This window comes from Budorcas taxicolor, chromosome 5, assembly GCF_023091745.1.
Source record: "Budorcas taxicolor isolate Tak-1 chromosome 5, Takin1.1, whole genome shotgun sequence".
Lineage (NCBI taxonomy): Eukaryota > Metazoa > Chordata > Mammalia > Artiodactyla > Bovidae > Budorcas > Budorcas taxicolor.
The window spans coordinates 44,106,962-44,127,249 of NC_068914.1; the positions used below are offsets into that span (position 1 = coordinate 44,106,962).

At 43.5% G+C, this 20,288-nt stretch overlaps 1 pseudogene; it reads left to right on the top strand.

The window, feature by feature from the left end:
- Positions 1-18,757: 18,757 nt before the first annotated feature.
- Positions 18,758-19,521, top strand: LOC128048069 (5-formyltetrahydrofolate cyclo-ligase-like; annotated as a pseudogene).
- Positions 19,522-20,288: the final 767 nt, after the last annotated feature.

The window sequence follows — 20,288 nt, forward strand, 5'->3', positions numbered from 1 at the left end:
ATTAATTTATGATTATTGAAGGATAATTGCTTTACAGAATTTTGTTGCTTTCTGTCAAACCTCCACATGAATCAGCCATAGGTATACATATATTCCCTCCCTTTTGAACCTCCCTCCCATCTCCCTCCCCATTCCACCCCGCTAGGTTTATACAGAGCCCCTGCTTGAGTTTCCTGAGCCATACAGCAAATTCCCGTTGGCTGTCTATTTATTTTACATATGGTAATGTAAGTTTCCATGTTACTCTTTCCATACATCTCACCCTCTACTTCCCTCTCCGCATGTCCATAAGTCTATTCTCTGTGTTTCTCCATTGCTGCCCTGTAAATAAATTCTTCAGTACCGTTTTTCTAGATTCTGTATATATGCATTAGAATACGACATTTATCTTTCCTTTCTGACTTACTTCACACTGTATAATGGGTTCTAGGTTCATCCACCACATCAGAACTGACCCAAATGTGTTCCTTTTTATGGCTGAGTTATATTCCAGTGTGTATATATACCACAACTTCTTTATCCATTCATCTGTTGATGGACATTTAGGTTGCTTCCATGTTCTAGACATTGCAAATAGTGCTCCAGTGAACAGTGGGATCCATGTGTCTCTTTCAATTTTGGTTTCCTTATGGTATATGCCTAGGAGTGGGATTGCTGGGTCATATGGTGGTTTTATTCCTGGTTTTTTAAGGAACCTCCATACCATCTTCCATAGTGGCTATATCAATTTACATTCCCAACAGTATAAGAGCATTCCCTTTTCTCCACACCCTCTCCAGCATTTATTGCTTGTAGACTTTTTGATGAGGGCCATTTTGACCCTCATCAAAAGGGTCAGAGGTGAAACTTCAGTGTGAGGTGAAACTACGAATCTTATTGTAGTTTTGATTTGCATTTCTCCAATAATGAGCAATGTTGAGCATCTTTTCATGTGCTTGTTAGACATCTGTTTGTCTTCTTTGGAGAAATGTCTGTTTAGATCTTTTCCCCCACTTTTTGACTGGATTGTTTGTTTTTCTGGTATTGAGTTGTGTGAGCTGCTTGTATATTTTGGAAATTAATCCTTTGTCAGTTGTTTCATTTGCTATTATTTTCTCCCATTCTGAGGGTTGTCTTTTCACCTTGCTTATAGTTTCCTTTGCTGTGCAAAAGCTTTTAAGCTTAATCAGGTCCCACTTGTTTATTTTTGTTTTTATTTCCATTACTCTAGGAGGTGGGTCATAGAGGATCTTGCTTTGATTTGTGTCATCGAGTCTTCTACCTACGTTTTCCTGTAAGAGTTTTATAGTTTCTGGTTTTACATTTAGGTGTTTAATCCATTTTGAGTTTATCTGTGTATGGTGTTAGGAAGTGTTCTAATTTCATTCTTTTACATGTGGCTGTCCAGTTTTCCCAGTATCATTTATTGAAGAGGCTGTCTTTGCCATATTATATATTTTTTTCTTGCCTCATTTGTAAAAAATAAAGTTCTCATAGGTGCATGGGTTTATTTCTGGGCTTTCTATCTTGTTCCATTGGTCTATATTCCTGTTTTTGTGCCAGTAGCATACTGTCTTGATGACTGTAGCTTGGTAGTATAATCTGAAGTCAGGAAGGTTGATTCCTCTAGTTCCATTCTTCTTTCTCAAGACAGCATTGGCTATTTGGGGTCTTTTGTGTTTCCATATAAATTGTGAAATGTTTTGTTCTAGTTTTGGAAAAATGTCATTGGTAATTTGATAGGGATAACATCTGTAGATTGCTTTTGGTAGTATAGTCATTTTCACAATATTTTTTCTGAAATTGAAGTTGTGATAAAAAATCTCCCAAAAAACAAAAGCCCAGGACCAGATGGTTTCACAGGAGAATTCTATCAAGCATTTAAAGAAGAACTAATGCCTATCCTTCTAAAACTCTTTCAAAAGATTTCAAAATATTTTTTCCTGGTTTTTTCCTACCCAGGAACATGGAATATTTCTCCATCTGTTTATGTCATCTTTGATTTCTTTCATTTGTGTCTTATAATTTTCTGTGTATAGTTCTTTTGTCTCCTTAGGTAAGTTTATTCCTGGATATTGAATTCTTTTTGTTGTAATGGTGAATGAGATTGATTCCTTAATTTCTCTTTCTGATTTTTCATTATTAGTATACAGAAATACAAGTGATTTCTGTGTATTGATTTGTATCCCACAACTTTGCTAAATTCACTGATTAGCTCTAGTAATTTTCTGATACTATCTTTAGGGTTTTTGATATATGGTATCATGTCATCTGCAAACAGTGAGAGCTTTACTTCTTCTTTTCCGATCTGGATTCCTTTTATTTATTTATTTTTTTCTTCTCTGATTGCTGTAGCTAGGACTTCCAGAACTATGTTGAATAATAGTGGTGAAAGTGGACAGCCTTGTCTTGTTCCTGATCTTAGGGGGAATGCTTTCAGTTTCTCACCACTGAGAATAATGTTTGCTGTAGGCTTATCATATATGGCCTTTACTATGCTGAGGTAGGTTCCCTCTATGTCCACTTTTTGAAGAGTTTTAATCGTAAATGGGTGCTGAATGTTGTCAAAGGCTTTTTCTGCATCTATTATCATGTGATTTTTATCTTTCAACTTGTTAATATGGTGGATCACATTGTTTGATTTGGATATACTGAAGAATCCTTGCATCCCTAGAATAAACCCAAGTTGATCATGATGTATGAGCTTTTTGATGTGTTGCTGAATTCTGTTTGCTAAAACTTTGTTAATGATTTTTGCATCTGTGTTCATCAGTGATATTGGCCTGTAGTTTTCTTTTTTGTGTTGTCTTTGTCTGGTTTTGGTATCAGGGTTGATGCTGGCCTCATAGAATGAGTTTGGAAGTGTTTTTTCCTCTGCAATTTTTTGAAAGAGTTTTAGAAGGATAGGCATTAGCTCTTCTCTGAATGTTTGATAGAATTCTCCTGTGAAAACATCTGGTCTTGGGCTTTTGTGTTTTGGGGAGATTTTTGATCACAACTTCAATTTCAGTGCTTGTAATTGGGGTGTTATAATTTCTATTTCCTCCTGGTTCAGTCTTTGAAGATGAATTTTTCTAGGAATCTGTCCATTTCTTACAGGCTATCCATTTTATTGCCATATTGTTGTTCATAATAGTCCCTTATAACCTTTTGTATTTCTGCATTGTCTGCTGTAACCTTTTCTTTTTCATTTCTAATTTTGTTGATTTGATTAACAAAATAATAAAAAAAAAATACAAAATAACAACAAAATTAATAAAAAAGAAGTCTCTTTTTTTTCTTGATGAGTCTGGCTAAAGGTTTGTCAGTTTTGTTTATCTTCTCAAAGAACCAACTTTTAGCTTTATTAATCTTTACTATTTTGTCTTTCATTTCTTTTTCATTTATTTCTGCTTGGATCTTTATGATTTCTTTCCTCCTACTAATTTTTGGGATTTTTGTTCTTCTTCCAATTATTTTAGGTGTAAAGTTAGGTTGTCTACTCGATGTTTTTCTTGTTTCTTGGGGTAGGATTGTATTGCTATAAATGTCCCTCTTAGAACTGCTTTTGCTGCATCCCATAGGTTTTGAGTTGTTGTGTTTTCATTGTCATTTGTTTCTAGAAATTTTTTGATTTCCCTTTTGATTTCTTCAGTAACCTGTCGGTTATTTATAATCAAGTTGTTTAATCTCCATGTGTTTGTGTTTCTTACATTTTTTTTTTCTTATAATTGATATCTAGTCTCACAGCATTGTGGTTGGAGAAGATGCTTGATATGGTTTCAGGTTTCTTAAATTCATTGAGGTTTGATTTGTGACCCAAGATGTGGTCTATCCTGGAGAATGTTCCCTGTGCACTTGAGAAGAACGTGTATTCTTCTACATTTGGATGGAATGTCCTGAAGATATCAATGAGATCCATCTCATCTAATGTATCATTTAAAACTTGCATTTCTTTATTAATTTTGTTTTGATGAACTGTTCATTGGTGTGAGTGGGGTGTGAAAGTGTCCTACTCTTCTTGTGTTCCTGTCAATTTCTCCTTTTATGTCTGTTAGTGTTTGCTTTATGTGTTGAGGTGATCCGATGTGGGGTGCATATATATTTACAATTGTTATGTCTTCTTGGATTTGTCCCTAGACTGTTATGTAGTGTCCTTCCTTATCTCTTCTAATATTCTTTATTTTAAGGTCTATTTTGTCTGATATGAGGATTGCTACTCCAGCTTTCTGGAGTAGCTTGCTTCCCATTTACATGTAATATATTTTTTCATCCTCTCACTTTCAGTCTATATGTGTCTTGAGGTCTGAAGTAGGTTTCTTGTAGACAGCATATTTTTGGGTCTTGCTTTTGTATCCATTCAGCCAGTCCATGTCTTTTGCTTGGAGCATTTTATCCATTTACATTTAAAGTAATTATTGATATATATGTTCCTATTGCCATTTTCTTAATTGTTTGGGGTTGATTCTGTAGATTTTTTTTCTTCTGTTGTATTTCTTGACTATATAAGTCCCTTTAACATTTGTTGTAAAGCCAGTTTGGTGGTACTGAATTCTTTTAACTTTTGCTTGTCTGAAAAGCTTTTTATTTCTCCATCAATTTTGAATGAAATCCTTGCTGGGTACGGTAATCTTGGTTGTAGATTTTTCCCTTTCAGTGCTTTAAATATATCCTGCCATTCCCTTCTGGCCTGCAGAGTTTTTGCTGAAAGATCAGCTGTTAAGCCTATCAGGTTTCCCTTGTATATTACTTGTTGCTTTTCCTTTGTTGCTTTTAATATTCTTTCTTTGTGTTTAGTCTTTGTTAGTTTGATTAGTATGTGTCTTGGTGTGTTTCTCCTTGGGTTTATCTTGTATGGGACTCTCTGTGGTTCTTGGACTTGATTGACTATTTCCTTTTCAATGTTGGGGAAATTTTCAACTATAATCTCTTCAAAAATTTTCTCATACCCTTTCTTTTTCTCTTTTTCTGGGACCTGTATAAGTCGAATGTTGGTGTATTTGATATTGTCACAAAGGTCTCTGAGACTATCCTCAGTTCTTTTCATTCTTTTCACTTTATTTTGCTCTTCAGAAGTTATTTCCACCATTTTATCTTCCAGCCCACTGATTCAATCTTCTGCTTCAGATATTCTGTTATTGATTCCTTCTGGACTATTTTCAATTTCATTAATTGTGTTTTTTGTCTCTGTATGCTTTTGCTTTAATTCTTCTAGGTCTTTGTTAATTGATTATTGCATTTTCTCCATTTTGTTTTCAAAAGATCATCTTTGTTATCATTATTCTGAATTCTTCTTTAGGTAGTTTGCCTATTTCCTCTTCATTTATTTGGACTTCTGTGTTTCTAGTTTGTTCCTTCATTTGTGTAGTATTTATCTGTCTTTCCATTTTTTTTTAAACTTATTGTGTTTGAGGTCTCCTTTTCCCAGGCTTCAGTGTTGAATTCTCTCTTCCTTTTGATTTCTGCTCTCCTAAGGTTGGTCCCGGAGAAGGCAATGGCACCCCACTCCAGTATTCTTGCCTGGAAAATCCCATGGATGGAGGGAGCCTGGTAGGCTGCAGTCCATGGGGTCACTAGGAGTCAGACACGACTGAGCGACTTCACTTTCACTTTTCACTTTCATGCATTGGAGAAGGAAATGGCAACCCACTCCAGTGTTCTTGCTTGGAGAATCCCAAGGACGGGGGAGCCTGGTGGGCTGCCATCTCTGGGGTTGCACAGAGTCAGACATGACTGAAGTGACTTAGCAGCAGCAGCAGCAGCAGCAGCAAGGTTGGTCCAGTGGCTTGTGTAAACTTTGTATAGGGTGAGATTTGTGCTGAGTTTTTGTTTATTTGTTTGTTTGTTTTTCCTCTGATGGGCAAGGCTGAGGTGGTAATACTGTCTGCTGATGATTTGGTTTGTATTTTTGTTTTGTTTATTGTTTAGACAAGGGTGCTACTGGTGGTTGGGTGATGATAGGTCTTGTATTCAATTGGTTTCCTTTGTGTGAATTTTCTCTAGCTGATAACTCCCTAGCGTTCTCCGGAGAAGGCAATGGCACCTCACTCCAGTACTCTTGCCTGGAAAATCCTGTGGACAGAGGAGCCTGGTAGGCTGCAGACCATGGGGTCGCTGAGTCAGACATGACAGCGACTTCACTTTCACTTTTCACTTCCATGCATTGGAGAAGGAAATGGCAACCCACTCCAGTGTTCTTGCCTGGAGAGTCCCAGGGACGGGGGAGCCTGGTGGGCTGCTGTCTATGGGGTCGCACAGAGTCAGACACGACTGATGCGACTTAGCAGCAGCAGCAGCGTTAGTTCTTAGGTAGTCTAGGGTCTTGGAGTCAGTGCTCCCACTCCAAAGGTTCAGGGCTTGATCTCTGGTCAGAAAGGAAGATTCCACAAATGGTTTGTTATGGCATTAAGTAAGATTAAAGCAAATACCCAAAAATGAGAAACCAAAGATGAACCCCAGACAAATGGCAGTTAAAAAATCAGGCAAAAAATAAATAATGGAATATACATATATACATATACACCCATAAGCAACGTCAAAACAGTCCAACAAAAATAAAGTACAGTAGATTGACCTGGTGAACAAAGGAAATCAAAAATTATATTTACAAGTTAAGAACAAAACTAACTAAAGCACAAACTGGAAAACAAAACTAAAGCAAGGTGCCAAGTGGGGAATAAAGCAATGAAAATAAAACTAACAAATACGCTGAGAGGAAAGGAGAGAAAAAAAAAGAAAGAATAGATATGCAAAGTTAAATAGAGGTAGATAAAGAAGATTTATATACATTAAAGATTAACTACAAAGGGAAAAGAACAGTAGAAAAAGCAAACAAAGGAATAAATGTAGAAAAAATAAATAATAGGTTTAAAAATTAAAATTAAAAAAAAAAGAGAGAAGAAAAAAAGGCCAACTCTACAAAACTGCAAAAGCTCAACGTAGAGGCAGAGGTTTATAACAACAATAAAAAATGTGACTGAGGGGAAAAAAAGCTCAAAAGCTTAATTAAATTTCATAGTGCCAATACAATTGACAACTACAACAGAGGGAGAAAAAGAAAAGAAAAAAAAAATCCAAAAGAACCTACAGAACAATTCAAACATAAGGATAATAAATGTTTTTCTTGAGTCACTGCTGTCAGAGTCCTTTCCCTTGCTGGGAGTCACAGCCCACCTCACCTCCCTAGGATGCCCTCCAACACTGTACTAGTCTCTGGACCTGCTGTGGGGGCAGCTCAGATTCTAACCTGGTCCTACTCCTGTGTGTTCTTGCCTCCAATGTCCACAGCTATCAGAACTAGTGCGTCTTCTTTTGTGGGAGCTCTCAATGGCCTTTTATATATTCCACAGACACAGTCTGCCTAGTTGATCATGTGGATTTAATCTGCAGCTTGTGCAGCTGGTGGGAAGGTTTTGGGTCTTCTTCCTTAGCCATACTGCCCCTGGGTTTCAATAATAGTTTTATTTCCCCTCTGCATGTCTGTTGTCCCTTGGGGTTTGCTTCTGAGGCTGCCCTGGAAGATTTGGGTTTACCTCTGTGAGGGTCAGGTGTGGAGGTGGTGCAGCTGCTTGGGGTGCAGGGGTTCTGGCAGCACCAGATACTCAGGGGAGTTGGCGGCTAGGGCAGCAGGAAATACAGTGCTCTAGAAGGGTATGGCAACCAGTACTGGCCAATACGCTCCAGTATTCTTGCCTGGAGATCCCCCCTGACAGAGAAGCCTGGCAGGCCACAGTCTGTTGCTACTGCTACTGCTAAGTCGCTTCAGTTGTGTCCGACTCTGTGCAACCCCATCGATGGAAGCCCACCAGGCTTCCCCGTCCCTGGGATTCTCCAGACAAGAACACTGGAGTGGGTTGCCATTTTCTTCTCCAATAGGCCACAGTTTACAGGGTCACAAAGAGTTGGACATGACCAAAGCGACCCTGTGCACATAGATGCAAGACTTTTTTTGGTCTCTGTCGGCTCTGTCTGAGTTGAGCATGAAGGTGGCACAGCTGCTAGGCTTGTGGGGACCCTGCTGGTACCAAGTGTGCAGGGACATGGACTGCCTCTGCTGCAGGAGCTATGGTCCTATCAGGGTCTTTTTTGGAGCCTCTTGTAGCTGGCAATCAGAAGGCCTCTTTGGCCAGTCTTTCTCCATAGCTCTGCCAGTTCAGGCACTTAGAGGGCTCCCTTGCCTGGGGTCTTTCTCTGTTGTTTGGGCATCAGGCACTTAAAGGGGCACCCTGGCTGGGTTCCTACTCTGTAGATCAGCACATCAGGCACTTAAAGGGACCCCTGGGCGGGGTCCTATTCTGTAGTTCAGTGCGTCAGGAGTTTGACGGGCCAGCCTGTCTACTGTTCAGCTTCCGATGCTGGTGTGTGGAGAGAGAGAGGCATGGCAATGGCTCCCCCCTTCCCCCCACCCAACCCCGCCAAGCATGACTCAGCAGTATAGCCTTGCTCCCATGGTGCCTGGCTTTCCTCCACCAGCATTTTCCACCACGTTCTCCTCCCTCACACCCCCTCAATTGGTCTCTCTGCAGTCAACAGCAGCCCTCACCCTGGGATTGCTCCACAATCGCTAAACTCCAGCTCCCAGCTGCTGCACCTTCCAGGAGACCTGCGTCCCTGTCTGGGCTACGTATGGCTGTGGCAAGGACTATCTGATTCTCATTCCATTTAAGTTGCCACAGGTCAGCTCTCAGCCTTAAATGTTTCTCCTCTGACTCAGACAATTGCCCTGATGTGGGGATGGGACCCCTGCTTCAGTTCCCCCACCCACCGAGGGCAGGTCCAGTCCTACTAACACTCCTGTTTTTCACCCTAGTTCCTTCATCCTACTGAGTTTTGCATGGTTCTATATTTTGTTTTCTGCTGGTCAGGTACTCCTGTCCGCTCTCAGCTGGTGTTCTGCATACACTTCTGTGTGTCTGAAGGTGTCTTCCTGATGTATCCAGGATGTTCTCCACGTCTTCCTACTCCTCCGCCATCTTGCTCTTCTGTCTCTGTTTTTTCATAGGCTGTCTAGGTTTGTTATATCTTTTCTTCCAAGGAGCAAGCATCTTTTAATTTCATGGCTGTATTCACCATCTGCAGTGATTTTGGAGCTCCCCAAAATAAAATCTGTCACTGTTTCCATTGTCTCTCCACCTATTTGCCATGAAGTGATGGGGCAGGATGCCATGATCTTCATGTTTTGAATGCTGAGTTTTAAGCCAGCTTTTTCACTCTCCTCTTTCACCTTCATCAAGAGGCTTTTTAGTTCCTCTTCACTTTCTGCTATAAGGGTGGTGTCGTCTGTATATCTGAGGTTACTGATATTTCTCCCAGCAATCTTGATTCCTATGCTTCATCCAGCCCAGCATATCTCATGATGTACTGTGCAAGTAAGTTAAATAAGCAGGGTGACAATATACAGCCTTGACGTAAGCAGAGCACGGTGGTGGGAAAGGAGGGCCTGGGCTTCTTGTTCTCACATTATCCACCCAGAGTCCTGTGAGGCTGGTACTGTTAGCCCATTTAGCAAATGGAAGAAGTGAGGCTTGAAAGGGGTTAGGTCTGTGTCAGAGGTGGTGTGCTTGTGGCCTGGAAGGGTGCCCAGTGTCCATAGGCCTCTGCCCACACACAGGCCTTTCAATTGGAAGGCACCTGGGAGGGTGATTTGGGTGCTGTACTTTCAGGCCTCCTCACTTCTAGCTCTTTGAGCCATTCTCAGGGTGGAGCCTCTTACCCTTCTTGAAAGGAAATGAGTTCTTTCTGGATGCAGCTTCCCCATTGGCCATAAAGGATGGTGGACAACAAACTGGCTCAGTGTTTCTCCCCTAGTCCACCTGACACCTAGGGGGACTGTCAGGTCACCCTCTCCTTTATCTTTTTTCTCCAGGATCTTCTTGAGTCAGCTTCTTTATCTATGGTTTCTTCAGCCCAATAGGCTGAATTATTTGCTCTTAAACGGGTTGTACTTTGGCCAAGGACAAAACTGCTAATATTTAAACTGATAACAGATTTGCTTCTGGAGTAGTTCATAATTTTGGAATGTTGTGGAAGCAGCATAGCTCCCTTCCTTTCAGAAGAAACTAAAATTGGCCCCCATGTTCAGGAATTATTAGATGCAATAATTTTGCCTACCACTTTAGCTATTATTAAGATTCTCAGGCATTCTAATCTTGACTCTCTTGAAGCTAGGGAAATCATCTTGCTGACATTTCTGCAAGGAATGCTGTCCTTAAAGAGAACAATAGCAGGCAAACTTCAGTCTATAAAATTTCCAGCCCTTACCACTGTAGATTCATTAAGCCATTATAGTCTATGACACAGTAAGAGCCTTCATGAATCAATATGGTGGGCAACCATTAACCAGGCTGAAAAAATTCCTTCCTCACTTTTTCTACTTGTCCAAAGAATAATCCAGGGAAGCCTGTTGGTACTGCCCTGGGACATTTTGAACAGCTTAATGGACCATTTGAAGTCCGGCAAATGGGTTTCATACAACGCCCTTTATCTCATGGATATAAATTCACTTTAGTCATGGTCTGTATGCTTTCACACTGGACGGAAGTCTTCCCTTGCAGACAGGCTACTGTCTCTTCTTGTGGCCAAAGTCCTTCAGAAAAAGATTATCCATACGTGGGACACTCCTGTTGAACTTCACAGTGATTGGGGAACCCATTTTACTGATAAGAAGTTTTAATATGTCTGTGATGTTTGGCTGGCTTTAAAACACTTTCAATACACTTACCACCCTCAATCCTCTGATTTACTCCAATACACTAAATACATTATTAAAATTCAATTTGCAAAATTTGGAGAGGCCCTCAAATACCTTGGCCAAAAGCACAGTCATTGGTCCTTAATCTCAGATCCACTCCTTTTGAAACCATAAACTCAACCTGTGAGACAGTCAGAGGGTGTCCAAGGCACTTGGCTACTACTGCTTTTGACCCACAGCTGATAAAAAGGTGCTACTCCAATACTGCAGAGCCCTAACTGCTTCTACTAAAAATAACTGTGTTTAGGTAGAGCAACTTTTCATAGTGTGTCCTCAGGGGATGAAGACCTTGAGTGTCACATCTGGCAAACTGGAGATTTCCTCTATTTCAAAAGATATCTCCAGAATAACTCTCTTTAACTTCAGGGAAAAGATCTTTATCAAGTGCTGCCAACCAAACCTTGTGCTGCGAAACTTCAAGGAATAGACACTTGGATTCACAGGATGCACCTAAAGAAAGCCTCAAACCCTGACTGGACCTGCACATCATCCTGTGACCTGGAAGTAAAGATTTCCTGGAATTGAAACAGATGACATCTGATGAGACAGTTTTCCCAAGATATCCAGACCAGGCCAGTTGGAAGCATCACCAAACCTTTGATGATGATGTAACACTTCAGATGCTCTTTAACATCTATAACATGGATTTTAGGTACAAGTGTCCTTTTATCTAAAGAGAGTTCTCCCTTCCATCCTTCCTTGTTACTTGGATGTGACCTCAGTAGGTTTCCTATTCACGGTTGCAGGGCTTCCCTGGTGGCTCAGGAGTAAAGAATCCACCTGTAATGCAGAAAATGTGAGTTCGATCCCTGGGTCGGGGAGATCCCCTGGAGAAGGAAATGGCAACCCACGTCAGTATTCTTGCCTGGGAAATCCCATGGACAGAGAAGCCTGGTGGACTATAGTCCATGGGTTGCAGAAGAGTCGGACACAATTTAGCAACTAAACGACAAGAGCATAGTCTCTGTGTGTCAGGAATTTGTAAGCAGCTTTGTTGGGTGGTTCTGGCTCAGGGTCTCTCATGAGGTTGCAGTTGAGGTGGGTGCTGGGGCTGGATCATCTGAAGACTTGACTGGGCTGGGGACCCACTTGCAAGATGCCTCACTGCCCTGGCTGGCAAATTGGTATTGGTTCCTGATGGGAGCCCTCAGTTCTTTCCTTTGTGCACCATGGGGGGTGCTTGAGAGTCCTCATGGCATGGTGGCTTCCCCAGAGGACCAGACAAAAGCTGAAGTGCTTTACATGACTAGAGCTGGAAACCACATACCATCACCTGTGCCATTCTCTACTGGTCACACTTACCAACCCTGAATCAGTGTGGGGGGACTGTACAAGGGTGTGAAGACCAAGAGTCAGGACATTCAGGGCCACCTGGAGGCTGGCCACCACAGTGTTACACAATCTTAGGTAGAGTTTATGGTACATAGTTTGCCTCAAACTTACTTTATTACAGATACACAAAATCCCTTTGTTTCTTAAGGAATGTTTATTCCTAATGAGTGCTGACACCCATGTCTAACTCAAGTTGTTCAAATTAACCCCTGGCACAGCCGGCACTCTGTCTTCCACTGTGCACAATGCCAGGAGACTCCTTTGTATTATGGCATGTGTGTGCATATGTGTGTGTATCTGTTCAAGGTATGTGGAACCAAGATCATGATATAAGGCTGGACAGGGTGCACTGTAGTGACCAGGTGAAAACACCCAAGTTGAAGGAGCTTCAGGGCATTTAAGCTCCACTAATCGAGGACGTCCCTCATGCAGGTGCCGAGTTGGTTCCCTGCTCTGACTGCTCCCACCTCCTCTGTTTCTCATTCCCTTACTCAGCTCCTGCCGTCATCTGCCTGGATCCATTGTTCCTTTCCCACACTCAAGGCATCTTCCAGGCTTTTCTTGCACCAAAAGCCATGATAACTAAGTCAGAAGGAAGCTTTAAAACAGGAATCTCAAATCATTAGTGACAGAAGAGAGCAACTCTCCCTTCCTTACTGTGGTAATGTTTCCACCCGCTAACACAACTGCTGGCTGAGCACTTGCTGGGGAAGGTAGTTTCCAATCCCTGTCCACCAGATCAAAGGTGGGACAAGATGGAGAACAACTTACATTTTTGTATCTAATTAGATTGATTTACTAATATACAGTGGACCATTGTTTCTTTCACAGGCTGTCTCTCTCTGCATCCGTTGTTGGATGTAAATGCAACCTTCCTAGCAATAAAGCATCTTTGAAGTGCCATTGCCCAAGAAATGATGTCTTTCCTTCTTTGCTTTTACATCATCACTACCGTTTACCGCCCTGAATCTCTTTCTGCTGAAGCTGCCTCACAGTTTCCTGCTGTGAACTGGGCTCGGGCACTTCATCTGCTGCCCCTTTCCTGGAAAGTGTGCACTGTGCTCACTCAGTTGTGTCTGACTCTCTGTGACCCCTATGAACTGTAGCCCACCAGGCCCCTCTCTTCCTTGGCAAGATTACTGGAGTGGGTTGCCATTTCCTTCTCCAGAGGATCTTCTTAACCCAGGGATAGAACTCATGTCTCCTGCATCTCCTGCATTGGCAGGCAGATTTTTTTACCACTGCAGCACCTGGGAAGTGGTAGAAAAGTATGAGGTCATGGAATTAGCATCTTGGGATGCTAGAAGATAAGGCTGTGATAGTATCCCAAGTAGTCAGGCAGAAGGGCTGCAAATGCGTGTTACTCCTTGTTCATCTGTTCCCTTGTGTGTTGAGTGGGGCAAGGCCCAGTGTCTCACGTGGCCCAGTCCTAGTGAGACAGACTGGACATGAGACCCTTTGCTGCAGTGCTTGTACCTGAATAAACAGCTCTTCAAGCAACAGGATACAAAGAAACTATAAGGGACTAACAGTAACTGCAAGCATGCTCAGTTGAGGCAAGTTATAGACACTAAGATACAAAAAGACCAAAAAACCCCAACTGCCACTTATGAAGCACTTCTGGAAGCAAAAAACAGGGTGTCAGGAGTGAAAGCAGAGAACTGCACATGCCCCCTGCACGCAGTATCACCAAAGGGGTGGGAAAACCACCTAAGCCACCCCTCTAGCCCAACTTCTGGACATGCCCTATCCTCACCCCATAAAAGCCTTGCCTGAATTTCTTGTCTGGCTTCTAGTCAATTTCTATTGATTGGGGAAGGCCAAGAACCCTGGTTGGTATCACTAGAAGGGAGAGAGAGTAAAATACATTTTATGTGCCATCACAGAGGGGTTGAGGAGGTGGTGTGTGAGCTCAATCTGTGTGGACACTTCGAGCATCTCTGAAGCTGATCAGTGGGGTTACTGAGTCTCCCTCTCTTTCCTTACTCCCCCACCTCTCAAAATCTCTAGTGATTTCCTTTTCCATCTACCTTACCTAAAGCGATCTCCTGGGCAGAGCTTACTTATTTGTGCAAGTCTTTTCCCTTGTGTCATTTCCTCCCTTCCCTGAAGAGCAGATGTTCTTTTGGAGATATCTGGTCAGAGGCAAAAGGGAAAATAGTTCCTGGACAGGGTGGTTCTGGAAACTTTCAGTGTTCCTCTACATCATGAACCTCCACACTTAAAGTACATAACTCTTTTTCCGACACAATTGTTTATTAAGCTCCAAGGTTGTTATTACCGAGAAAGAATAGTGGTGCCTAATTTTGGCAGGAAGAGTAAAGACTAATGTTTTCAGCAACATGCTTATCAGGGAGTTCTGAACTCTTGTCAAAGACCTGTTTTCTCAACTGCCCTCCTCCAGCAAATCTGCTATTTTTCATTTGTTGAGATATTTTCCTAAAATGCTGTGCAATCATTTCCCCCTTAATTATCTCATGGAACAACTTAGTACTTTTTTCCTGATTGAAGAATGACAAAATGGAGGCATGAGAGAAAAGAAAACAAACAAACTGCTTCAAAGGAACTTTCCCCTGGCTGATGATGGGCTCATCATTCTATCCCACCTCTGGGGAAAGTGTTTCCTATAAAATCCAGCAAAAGTTGGACTAAAGATTAAGAGAACGCTTACCAGGTGGCTCTGCTTCTAGAAAGAAGATCCCCACCACTTGGGGCAGATGAACTCCAGTTATTGACACAAGTTTTCTTGCAGCAAGAAGGGGTATTGGGACTGGCTTGCTTCCTGATTTGCTACGAGGCAGCAGCCAGGCCCCCAGACAAGCAGGTGGCTGGATGGGATGACAGGGGCAGGGTTACTACCCGAGTTACCTGGGCCAGTGATGTCCTCATTTACTGATCTCTAGATCCTTTGCCATGGGTCTTCCACCACATCATGGAGGGAATCTAGAGGTCATCATCCCTCCTGGATATAGAATGCCCTGAAACAGGATGGTCAATATGGAGCCGCTGTAGCTGAAATCCAGCCTCTGCATCCTGTTACTAAATTGAATCTCAGATACAGTGTTTCTCATGAAGTAGAAGAGAAGAGTTTCACTGTTTTGCCAGGTAAAGGGGACCACAGTGGGCTCACACCCTCAAACCTGTATTACTTGACCTGGAGTGGGTGGTGAGGAGTTTCATTGAAATGGTTCAAAGAGAAAGGTGTGCTCAGCTCATGGACATTCTTCTGAATGGTTGGTAGTGAGGTAAGAGGGAGTCAGAATCATCAACCTTCGGGTTCAAACCTACCGGGGGTCAATGGACTTGTGGGAAGCATACAGTTAACTTCTCCAACCTGGTGGGGGTTTCAGTATCTGCCAAACAGCTTAAAAATATTATAATACGTATCCCTTGAGGGGAAACCAGGACCTGGGTGCAAGGCTGCACTGCTGTTTCTTGACTTCTCCTGCCTTGTCTCTGTATCCCCTCCCTTCCCTGATTTACAACTGTTTGAACTTTCCAGTTGGAACTCAGGGAAGGTCATGGAGGCTGGATGAAGAAAACTAAAACACAAGGGACACAGAAAGGCTATTGTGCCCACAAGCCCCACAGGGTACTGCTCAGTTTCACCATTTCTGAGTAGGAGACTCGAGAGCAGTTGCGTGGCTACACCATCTCTCTCATTCCTCTGCTATGAGACCAGCATGTCACAGGGAAGAGCTTCTTCTGAAGCTCTGACGCTGGGGTTCCGACAACCCGGAACAGACTGAAGCTGGAGAGAATGCTTTTGAGCATGGAAGTCTGCTATGGAGTGTAAACCAGCCTCATGTGACTGGTAAAGAGGTTAACTCTATGTATATCATCAAGAGTTGATAAACAGGGGATGGGAACAAGGGATCTGGAAATGCTGTGCATATTTAAGGTTTAGGGGCAGATGGGTGAGGGGTGGGATGTTCAGGGCGTGGGAAGCTTCAGAGCACCCGTGGGTGCAAGAGACTTGAAAAGGAGAGGATAGGACAGGATATTTTACAAATGCTGTCCCAGGTTTTAAATCAAATTGCTTTACTGCTCGTTAAAAGAAAAAATGCTACAGGAAACCCTCTCATGGAAGCCTGCTGAAACTGGATTGTAGGGGCTCTGGGGTCTACTAGGCATATTCAAGAGTGTAAGTTGTATAGCAATAACTGAAAATGCTTTAGAAATCTAGAGACAAGTATTCAGTGAAGGCTGGGATAGACAATGAAGGCTTAGATGAATTGACATTTTAAGATGGGCCTTGAACTCTGGGCAGGGAATAGGGGCTTGAAGGAAAGTGGTCTGACATTGCAGCAGAGCAGGGAGCTCCATCAGAGAGCCACAGAAACGAGAGTGTCCAGATGGATTCAGAGACACCAGATGAGATGCCACTGGTGTCGGATAAGGAGGCCTTTTAAAACATGATGTTTCCCCACCCCACCATCAGGGAGGTCTCCTCATTTCTCAGAAATTGCAAGATACTGTGCCTAATTTTAATTGAGGTGGTAATGAATGACATAGAGAGGAGGATGTGGAGGTGTGCGGGCCGGTCACTCAATCACCCATTAGGGTGTCTGTAGAGTGAACTGAGGGCAACAAAGTCCCCACTCTCTGGACCTGGAGGCAGGTAGGAAAGCAGGGCAAGCTTTGTCAGCACACAGGTTCCTTACACTTGGGACAGGCTGAGTGAGATCTTTAGGGAGCCCAAAGCACCGAGAACATTTGGTCTGTTCATGACCCCATGGATTCCAAACAAGTCTAAACCACAGAAATAAGTGCAGGCAGTCCAACAAAGTTGTGGTTTTCTCCATCTAGGTTGTATAATTGCTTTCATAATCAATGAAAAATCGAGTCTCTCTCATTATATCATTGTCCTAAGTGTCCTCTGGCTGGCCTGTTGGGTAACCAATATCAGGATGGCTGGCCAGAACATTTACTGCAGCAGGAAGGCTCACAGGAGAGTCAACGGTCCTATTTGATTGCCTCTGTGGACAGTCTGTGCTGACTGGGGGGCCTCCACCCCGACCCTGAAGGTTGGGTGCTATAGCCTACCACCACCGCCATCCAGCAACACATGCCCAGTATGGTACTTTCATGGATCTGCTCATGGGCAGTACCTACCATTGGGCAGCAGGCAGTGTTGGGACCTGACCTAGCTCTTTGTGCAGGCCACTGCTCCTTATGTGAGGTCAGGAGAGCTAGATGTCTCAAGCCATTGTGTCCTCCTTGCTGAAGCACTGGGTGTTGAGAATGCAGCTGTAGAGCAACTTCTCAGGGAGCTTCTGCCTCTTTGTCTGGGTGAGATGCTTCCTCTGAGGTCCTGGCCCTCCTGTCCCCACTGCTCTCAGCAGCATCATGCTTTGTGACAGTCTGTCTCCCCTACTATCTCATATTTAGCTTTAGTCAAGAAATGTGTGTGCATTTATCATTGTATCTTTAGTGCTTAAAACAGAGCCTGGCACTGTGGAAGTACCCAAAATATGTTTCCTGAGAGAATGAGTGAACAAACCATTGCCCTGGAGCAGAAAATCAGCTGCAGGTGTGGACCATCCTGAGTAAATTCAGAAGGGCTGAACTGGAGTACATCGTGAATTTTAGAAAAACCTATATCCCTGTGGCAGGTACTACCCTTAAGAAATCAGAAAAGAAGGATAAAAGGAGGTGAGGAGATAAATGAAAAGCGAAAACACAGCATAGTTGTGAGCCCATCCATGCGTTCAGTGCAGCTGGAACAAGGTGCTGTGTGGTTTAGGGAGTGTTATTGAAGGTGGAGTAGAAGGCATATGGCTTCCCAGGTGGCTCAGTGGCAAAGAATCTGCCTGCCAATGCAGGAGAGGCAGGTTCAATTCCTGGATTGGGAAGATCCCTGGAGTAGGAAATGGCAACCTGCTCCAGTAATCTTGCCTGGAAAATTCCATGGACAGAGGGGCCTCGCAGGCAAGCTATAGTCCCTGGGACTGCAAGGAGTCAGATGTGACTGAGTGGCTGAGTGCACAAGCACCCAGAAAGCATATCAGAGCTTCACCGGAATCAGACAGTATTTCCTCCTAGCTGCCCACCTCACTTCTGTTGGAGAAAACAAGAGCAGGAGGTAATCCCTGCAAAGGAATTTTTCCTGATGTTGGGGTGTCATTTTTCCATGGGGTAACCAGAGGCTGCTGTGGGAAGCTGTCAAACTTACACACTGCTGCTGGCCTTGGCATAGAAGGCCATAGATGGCGGAATCACAACCAAGCAGATTCTCCCCATTGATTGAAATCTTTTCTACACTAGTTCCCCGACCCGTGCCATCCCCCATCAGGAGGGTTCAGTTCAGTTCAGTCGCTCAGTCATGTCCGACTCTTTACGACCCATGAATCGCAGCACACCAGGCCTACCTGTCCATCACCAACTCCCAGAGTTCACTCAGATTCACGTCCATCGAGTCAATGATGCCATCCAGCCATCTCATCCTCTGTCATCCCCTTCTCCTCCTGCCCCCAATCCCTCCCAGCATCAAAGTCTTTTCCAATGAGTCAACTCTTTGCATGAGGTGGCCAAAGTACTGGAGTTTCAGCTTTAGCACCATTCATTCCAAAGAAATCCCAGGGCTGATCTCCTTCAGAATGGGCTGGTTGGATCTGCTTGCAATCCAAGGAGGGTAACTGATAAGAAAACCAGCTCTCATTAAGCATTTAGGAAACAGAAAGAAAGAGTGAGTTCCAGGGTCTTATCTGATCCAACATGACCTCTCCCTCCAGCATCCTCTATGCACTGGTTTTTGTAGTGTAACTCTTGGTTAGACGAGAGCTGAGACTGTATCCTATCATATAAAAATATAAGTGGGGTTGCCTTGGTTGAAGTGGGGAGGGATCTAGAGCTCCATCCCCTTGGAGTAGATCCCCTTTCTCCCATTTCTAACCCCCTCTAGCAGGCAAATTAGCTTTGAGCATGGTGGGAAACCCATCACCCACTCCCATACTGGCCCAGGGCTCGCAAGTCACACACTGCACAGCTCTCTATGATCAAAGGGAGATTTGCATGGTCCTCAGTGTTAGATTGAAAAGTGAACTAGCGTGCCAGATGAAACTGAGACAGAGGAGACCATCAAGGACATTTTCCGACAAGGCAAAACCTGCTTTATACCGCGGTACCAGTAGCAGAGCAATCACATGGATGTGCTGAAGTTAGCATCGCCAGAGGAAATCGCTTCACTGCCCAGAACTTCCTGGAACATTCAGCAGCCCGGTGAGGATGAGGTTCTGGAGGAGGCCTTGTCAACAGGGGGACTTGACCTCATCTTCGTGCCAGGTCTCGGGTTCGACAAACAGAGCAACCTTTTGGGACGGGGCAAGGGTTACTATGACGCCTACCTGAAGCGCTGTCTGCAGTCCCAGGACGTGAAACCCTACCCCCTAGCCTTGGCTTTCAAAGAGCAGATCTGCCTCCAGGTCCCGGTGGATGAGAACAACGTGAAGGTAGACGACGTGCTTTACGAAGACTCCTGAGCACCTTTGGCTCTGACGACCGCAGCTGACAATCAAGGTTTTGTGCCAGAAAAAAGTCGAATATGTGTATTTTCTCTTTGTCAGAAATTAGTGGAGATTGCACACTAATGTGAATATGGGCTATATTGTTTTCAATGTAAGATACACCTAACATGAAACCAGTTTTAAAAATCAATAGCCGTGTGTGATAGAACATTGATTAAAACGGAGGCTACCACCGTGTGATTTTCAAGTTAACTTTCTGGCCTTAATGTCCCAGGTTGGTCTGTCTGCTTTGTGGTGGTGGTGGTTTGGTTGCTCAGTTGAGCTTGACTCTTGGCGACCCCATGGACTATAGCCTGCCAGGCTCCTCTGTCTATGGGATTCTCCAGGCAAGAATTCAGGGGTGGATTGCCATTACCTCCTCTCAATCCAGGGATCGAACCCAGGTCTCTCACTTTGCAGGCAGATTTTTTACCACTTGAGCCTTAGGGAATCCCTGGTTCTGCTTTGAAGTGTAAGTCTCTCACTTTGCAGGCAGATTTTTTAACCACTTGAGCCTTAGGGAATCCCTGGTTCTACTTTGAAGTGTAAGTTGAACATTCATGAGGCCCTGTGCTCCAACTCAGAGTGTGAGGGGAAAGGAAACTTATGGGGAATGGACACTGTCATGAAGTCCTGTCAGGGGTCTGAGTCAGTCTGGCAGGCACACCGAGACCCAGAAATTACTAAATGACTTGGAGTTTGCTTTGCATTCAAAGTTCCCCAAGAATATTCTCCCCTTTTAT